This window comes from Meriones unguiculatus, chromosome 18 (genome assembly GCF_030254825.1).
Source record: "Meriones unguiculatus strain TT.TT164.6M chromosome 18, Bangor_MerUng_6.1, whole genome shotgun sequence".
NCBI classification, from domain to species: Eukaryota; Metazoa; Chordata; class Mammalia; order Rodentia; family Muridae; genus Meriones; species Meriones unguiculatus.
In genome coordinates, this window is record NC_083365.1 from 45756537 (window position 1) to 45764378 (window position 7842).

At 40.2% G+C, this 7842-nt stretch overlaps 1 pseudogene; it reads right to left on the reverse strand.

The window, feature by feature from the left end:
• Positions 1 to 436: 436 nt before the first annotated feature.
• LOC110564426 (RNA-binding protein 6-like) lies at positions 437 to 5152 on the reverse strand (annotated as a pseudogene).
• Between the last annotated feature and the right edge of the window lie 2690 nt (positions 5153 to 7842).

Here is a 7842-nt window from a genome sequence, read left to right on the forward strand (position 1 = left end):
CTTGATCTTGAAAGCAAACATTGAGTCCCCTTACTATTTCCTCAGGACAAGGTCCTAGCATCCTCCATTTTTTCTGTTTGCTTGTTTCCCAGGTGTGCACAGTACTTTTCACATCAGAACTCTATATGTAGCACTCACTGACTACCTGGAGCAATGTTGGTTTCACAGTATTCTTAGCACCACAATCCTGCTAGGTATACAAACACATTTTATTTTTTAGAATGGCCCCATCCTCTATTCCTTTACCCCCATTGTCATCTTTTGGGGAACAATTATTTACCCCTGCAATAAAACATATATTTTCAGCCCATTTCCTTTTTTCACACTGAAATAAATTTAATTTAAAAAAGTCCTAGCAGTAAGAATAGTGGAAAAAAAAAAGAGAGATGGACAAACAAAACAAGAAGGAGTTGTGCCCTGTGGGGTGTTTGCATCCTTAATTGAGTCCTTTATACCAAGTAAACATAACTCTTTGAACAGTGTTTCGGGAAATCTCACTGGCCTGTCTTTTCCTGGTTCGTCCTGGGCTGCCACCCAGGACTTCCTCATAAGGCCTTCAGTCTCCTCGGCTGAATCCAATATAACCCAATGGACATATTCCAGGACTGCACCTTTCCTCCAGCCAATAGCCTCCTTTGCTTCTTGTATAAGTATCTTCTTTATCAACAGGGTTAAGGTCACTGTCAGTTTCCCTGGAGTATTTAATCTGTTTCCTTTCGAGAAAGTCAAAACATTTGAGATTTCCCCTTTGATTATTTCCTCTTTCTTTCTTTTTCATTTTTTAAAAATTTATTTATAATTTTATAAATTAGTTTATTCACTTTGTATCCCCACTGTAGTTCCCTCCTTTATTCCCTCCCAATCCCACCCTCCATCCCTTATCTCCTCCCAAGCCCCTCCTCCAGTCCACTAGTAGGGGAGGTCCACCTCCCCTTCCATCTGACCATAGCCTATCAGGTCTTATCAGGGATGGCTGTTTTCCTCTGTGGCCTGGTAAGGCTGCTCCCCCAACAGGGGGAGGTGATCAAAGAGCCAGCCCCTGAGTTCACATCAGAGACAGTTCCTTTTCCCATTAATAGGGAACCCACTTGGAGACTGAGCTGCCATGGACTACATCTGTGCAGGAGTTCTAGGTGTTCTAGGTTATCTCCATGCATGGTCCTTGGTTGGAGTATCAGTCTCAGAAAAGACCCCTGAGCCCAGAAATGTTTTATCTCTTGCTCTCCTTGTGGAGTTCCAGTTCCCTCCAGGTCTTTTTATAACCCTGTTTTCTTTCATAAGATTCCCTGCTATGAGTCTCAGCATCTCCTTCAATACTTTGCGGGGTAAAGTCTTTCAATGGCTCTCTGTGGTAGACTCCTGTCCTTTTGCCTGTTTTCTCCCTCTTCTGATGTCCATCCCATTTGTGTTTCTGCATGAGGACTGATCATCTTATCCACAGTCCTACTCCTTACATATCTTCTTTAGATGTACAAATTTTAGTATATTTATCCTATATTATACTATATTATATTATATTATACGTCTAATATCCACTTTTAAGTGAGTATATACCATGTATGTCTTTCTGCTTCTGGGATACCTCACTGAGGATGATCTTTTCTAGTTCCCACCATTTGCTTGCATGAATCCTTGTTTTTAATTGCAGAATAGTATTCCATTGTGTAAATGTACCACAATTTCTGTATCAATTCTTCACTTGAGGGACATCTGGGTTGTTTCTAGATTCTAGCTATAACAAATAAAGCTGCTACAAACTTGGTTGAGCAGATGTCCTTGTTGTATACTTGAGCATATTTTGGATATATGCCTAGGAGTGGTATATCTGGATCTTGAGGTAGCTCTATTCCTAATTGTCTGAGAAAGTGCCAGATTGCTTTCCAAAGCCGTTGCACAAGTTTTCATTCCCACCAGCAATGGAGGAGGGTTCCCTTTTCTCCACATCCTCTCCAGCATGTATTGTCACTTGAGTTTTTGATCTTAGTCATTCTGGTGGGTGTAAGGTAAAATCTCAGGGTCATTTTGATATGCATTTCTCTGATAATGTCCAGCATTTCTTTAAGTGTTTCTCTGCCATTTGATATTCCTCTGTTGAGAATTCTCTGTAAACATATACACCATTTTATAATTGGTTTTCTAATATCCAGAATATATAAAGAACTCAAGAAGTTAAATAGCAAAAAATCATTTACTCTTTCCTTAAACTTTCCCTCTCATTCTCTCCTATCTAGATAAGCTAGCTCTTGCTCTGACTGTTTTATCTTTCAGGGAATTTCCAGGTTTTGCTTGTGCATGTCTGACAGTTGTTGGAGTTGAGAAGAACTTCTTTATTGGAAAACTTCTCTCTTCAGAGCAGACAAACCATTTTATTCCAGTCAGTGAGACTGTCTTCCTCATTTTCTTTCTTGGTCAGCTCCTCTCAAGGCTGAGGCTGTACAGTGCAAAGCTATACAAGAGGGACCTGTTCCTCTTCCTCTTCTTCCTCATAAGCACTATCTCTTCCAAACTCATCCAACAGACCAATTAATGGCTTTAGCACCTTAGGTGGAGGGGAACTCTTTTCCTTCTTCACAGTAGGAGGCAGAGGCTTCTTAAAAAATCTGGGGAAAGCTTTCCCCTCATTGGTACTTTCTTAAAACTTTGTTACTCCCATGTCTTTTTTGTTTGTTTGCTATCTCATTTAGATATTTCTTTCTTGCTATTTGACTTTTTCTTGACTGGTAGATTTCTTTTCTTTGATTTCTTCTTTCTCTGGTGACTCAGGGTCCTGGGGTACACAAACTTCTTGCTGGATGTTGGGGTCATTGTAAGCTTCTGCTAAGGGGTCATAATAGTAGCCAATAGCAGAGTCACATATGTAGCAGTCAGATAATGACTGTTGCCCTTGTATCCAAGGACCAATTGGAATTTCTGTTTCGTCCTCTCCACTCTCAGAAATACGTTTGACCCTGATAGTAATGCTTGTGATCAGACTGGTCCCCAGAATCATTTTTTCATTTTCTAGTGTCCAGTTTTACAGCTACCACTTTCCTATCAATGCTAAATGATGGAAGAAAGTTCTGCAATATCTTCACTATTCAAAGAGTTTCTGCATGGGAGTCAAGGTCTATAGAGCCTTAGGTGTGATCCATGGGTCCAGTTCTGTTCTTGATGATATAGATGTTGGCAGAAGTGAGATGGACATAGGGCTCCAGGACTTCAAATATCACCGCAGGAGGAGTAGAACAACAGATATGTTTTAGCATGAGTGTTTTGCTTTCTCTATCCTGGTGTTTCTCACCAGACCATGACTCTTTTTCTCAGTCTCTTTAGAAAGTAAGCCATTCCATTCAACAGTGAGGAAAGTATCTTTCGGTGTCTCTCTTTATGTCCCAATCTTGATTCTTGTCCTTCTTCCCACTTCCTGAGCTCATGTTCCTTCTCAGCTTGTCATGATTGGCTTGTTTACCTGAGGGTACTGGTATGGACGTTTTCTGAGGTTGAGGATAGGATACTAGCTCCTGCTTGACTTTGGGCCCTTGCAGAATGAACATAAAGACTGATGCCTAACAGTACATAGTTTTCAGTACCAAAATTCTGGACTTGGTAGATACTTAAGGGTAACCTCTTTGTCATGGATCATGGATCGTTAGAGTTCCCTGGTTGGCCTCCATGCATCCAATGACATCTTCTAGTAGTGAAAATTCCAAGCAGACGTAGCCATAGTCATAACCTATGCTATACTCCTTCAACTGCAATTCCTTTACAGGTGTGCCATCAGAAGTCCAAAAGGCATTAAGAATCTCTTCTTTTGTGACATTTTCTAGCAAGCCACTTAATCAAATAAGCTTGTTAGGTTTCTCCTCACTTGGGCCAGTCCTATAATCTTGATTCTGGAGGTCCTGTTGGCATGTCAGGACATTTTGTCCTGAAGAAAAGACTTGCTTTGGCCATAACAAAAATATGTGGCTTCCTGTCAACCTGTGATTCACATCAAGTATTTAATGTTTCTATAATCAGTATTGTGTTGGCCAAGAAAGTCCAAATCACCTTTTTCCGTAAACAGACCCTCATCAGAACTCTGTTGCTTACCTCAGAAAGCTTTGGCTTATCTTTGTCTTGAACAGGACTTTTGATGTTCTGAAAATCTGATGGAAATTCATGTTCAAAAGTTTAATTTTGTGTTTCTCCTTCTCTTGCTTCTGAATGCTCAAATTCCCCCTTCTGAACACCAAAAGCAGGCCTTTCTACTACATTGACACCTGTGGCTTATTCTCCCTTATTCATATGTATGCCAAAATGTTCTTCTCTTGTTAGAAGGCTGAATGTGATCCAATGTTTTTATAACCACAGGAGGCATCTCCCTACCTTTAAATTCTGTACAGGTTCCTAACTTGCCCTAAACTCTTGGTAAGTACTAGAACATATCTACCTCTGAAACCCGAATGTGGTATATCCCTGTTCCTAAAGTGTAGATCAGTAGTATATGAACCTCGGCCTCTAAGTCTGCCTGTTCTCCATCTTTATTCCCAAAGTCCAAGTCAGATACATCTCTGTTCCTAAAATCAGAACAAGACTGATCTCTGCATTTAAAATCCAAATCTGATAAATTTCTTCCCCTAAAACCTGCATGAGATTCACCTTGCCTCTAAAAATCTAAATCATAAGTATCCCGGCCTAAATTCAGATGGAGGAGCATCTCTACTTCTGAAGTCAACAATGTGAGAATCCCTGTTTCTCTAACTCATATGAGATGTCTCCCTGCTTCTATAATCCATAGGAGTACCATCTCCACCTGTAGAGTCCATATGAGGACCTTTTCTATCCTGAAAATCCACAGAATGTATGTCCCTATTCCTGATGTCCAACTATGCTGAATTTCTGCTCTGGGAAACTGAAGATGAAAAAAATTTCTCATTCTGAAATCATGTCCAGGTCCCTCCTCTCTTTGACAGTCACCATGTGGTCCATATCTAGCCCCACAGCTGAAAGAATGTTCTTCTACACTTGCAAATGGAGTCCTGAATAGCCCAGGAAATCAAAGGAAAATGAATCTCTGCCAGGAAAGTTGCCAGAGTCTCTCTTGAGCATGACTGTTAAGCGGAGGAGGAAGACAATCCTTGTTCCACCCAGGAGCAAACCTTTCTTCTTGGATCCAAATGTAGAAATAAAGACAGGGTTATTCATACTGTCCAAAGGGTTTGAAATCTACACAACAGCATATTCTTCTCTAATCACCTCATAGTCTTCTGTAAACCCATTTGGGGAGCAGAGTTCTAAAAAATGTACTAGATCTGTATAAAACAGCAAGCTTTGCTATTTTAAGACAAGGTGTCCAAGTAAACTTATGTTCCTATATCAGAACACAAGATAAGCCAACACATGGTTTACAACATGACTGCTGCATAAAAAACTTTCACCCAATCTGAAATTGTCCTGTTCTGGTAGCAGATCCCAGAATTCCCCCACATCTCTTTCTGTATCAAGAAAGCTCAGTTATGTAATTTTTTTTCTTTTTAAACGTTATCATTTATTACAATTTATTCAATTTGTATCCTGGCTGTGGCCCCCTTCCTAATCTCCTCCCAATCCTACCCTCCCTCCCTCTTCTCCCCCTATGTCCCTCCCCCAGTCCATTGATAGGAGAGGTTCTCCTCCCCTTCTATCTGACCCTAGAATATCAGGTTTTATCAGGACTGGTTGCATTGTCTTATTTTGTGTCCCGGCAAGGCTACACCCCTCCCAAGCGGGGAGTGATTAGAGAGCGAGCCACAAAGTTCAAGCCAGAGAAAGTCTCTGCTCCCCTTACTAGGGACTCCACTTAGATACTGAATCTATGGGCTACATCTGAGTTGGAGCTTTAGGTCCTCTCCATGCATTGTCCTTGGTTGGGGTTTCATTCTCTTCAGGACCCCCAGGGATCAGTTGTTGTGGCTCTCTTGGTCTCCTTATGGATCTACTGTCCCCTCCAGGTCTTTCTATCTCCCCCTTCTTTCATAAGATTCCCTGCATTTTACCCAAAGTTTGGCTATGAGTCTCAGCATCAGTAGAGTCTTTCAGAGACTCTCTCTGGTAGGCTCCTGTCCTGTTTCCTGTTTTCTCCAAATTCCAATGTCTATCCCATTTGCCCTTCTGATTGAGGATTAAGCATCTTCCCTAGGGTCTTCCCTCTTGCTTAGCTTCTTTAGGAGTATAGATTTTAGTATGTTTATTCTATATTATATGTCTAATAATCACTTATAAGTGGATATGTACCCTGTGTGTCTTTCTGTTTCTGGGTTACCTCATTCAAGATGATCTTTCCTAGTTCCTACCATTTGCCTGAAATTTTCATGATTTCCTTTTATTTAATTGCTGAGTAATATTTCATTGTATAAATGTACCACAATTTCTGTATCTATTCCTCTGCTGAGGGACATCTAGGTTGTTTCCAGATTCTGGCTATTATGAATAAAGCTGCTACGGACATGGATGAACAAATGTCCTTGTAATTAAAATATGCTGTATAAGCCTAAACAGAGAATTCTCAATAGAGGAATGTCAAGTGTCAGAGAAACACTTAAAGAAATGTTCAACATCCTTAATCATCAAGGAGATGCAAATCAAAACAATCTTAAGATTTCACCTTACACCCATCAGAATGGCTAAGATCAAAAACTCAAGTGACAACACATGCTGGAGAAGACATGTAGGAGGTGGGAATGGAAACTTATACAAGCACTTTGGAAACCAATCTGGTGCTTTCTAAGAAAGTTAGGAAGAGTGCTACCTCAAGATCCAGCTAGACCACTCCTAGGCACATATTGGAAATAAGCTCAAGTATACAACAAGGATATTTGTTCAACAATGTTCATAGCAGCTCTATTCATATATTTTTATTTCTTTTTTACCATACTCTAGCAGGGTAGTACCAGTGGCTGCTTTGAAGATAGGCATGTAACTTAAATCAAGCTGAAAATTTATCTCTAGAACTTTTCTTGCAGCTACTGAAAACTTTTTATGGGTTTACAAGAGTTTTAAAAGCAGTGTAGCTCCCTCGGATGGCTCCTTCTCTTTTTTTTTTAATTTTATTTTTTTCTTATCAGTTACATTTTATTAACTCTGTATCCCAGCCATGTCCCGATCCCTCATTCCCTCCCAGTCCCTCCCTCCCTCATCTCCACCGTGCCCCTTTCCAAGTCCACTGATGGGGGGGACCTTCTCCCCATTCATCTGATCCTGTTTTATCAGGTATCTTCAGGACTGGATGCAAAGCCCTCCTCTGTGGCCTAACAGGACTGCTCCTCCCTTGGGGGGTGGGGAGGCTCCTTCTCAATGGCCACCAAGGATCCAGAGTCACGGAGACCTGAACTTCCTCCTGGTGGACTCTTCAGCACATTTTTTAGAAGCTAATATTTTGTCAGTGAGTATTATTTGATCAGCAAATAAGAAAATGTAGGAATCATTTGGACCAAATTAGAGAATATATACAAGTTCTGTTATAACTGGAGCATAGTGACTGGCCAATAGAAATAAAAGCTTTCTTGTTGTTATTATGGTCACTATTGTGATTTTATTGTTATAGGTACTTATGAAAAGAAAACAAATGGTAAAATATAAGCTTAGTTTCTAGAAGAAAGTCAAAGGAGGTGGGTATTATGTTCTCTTTCCTAGTAGGTTAACCACTAGACAGTTGATAGTACAAGTTAGTATAATCCATCTTTTGCTCCAGATTGTTTTAGGAATTAACTAGAATAGATTAACTATTAGATTCGTGTTTATTTTTTTTTCATGCAAATCAACAGAGAAAGAATGATTTCCTTAAAAGAATACCTTGGCAAATGTTACTTGTTTTGATCAAGCCACATAGTACTGAGATGGGTC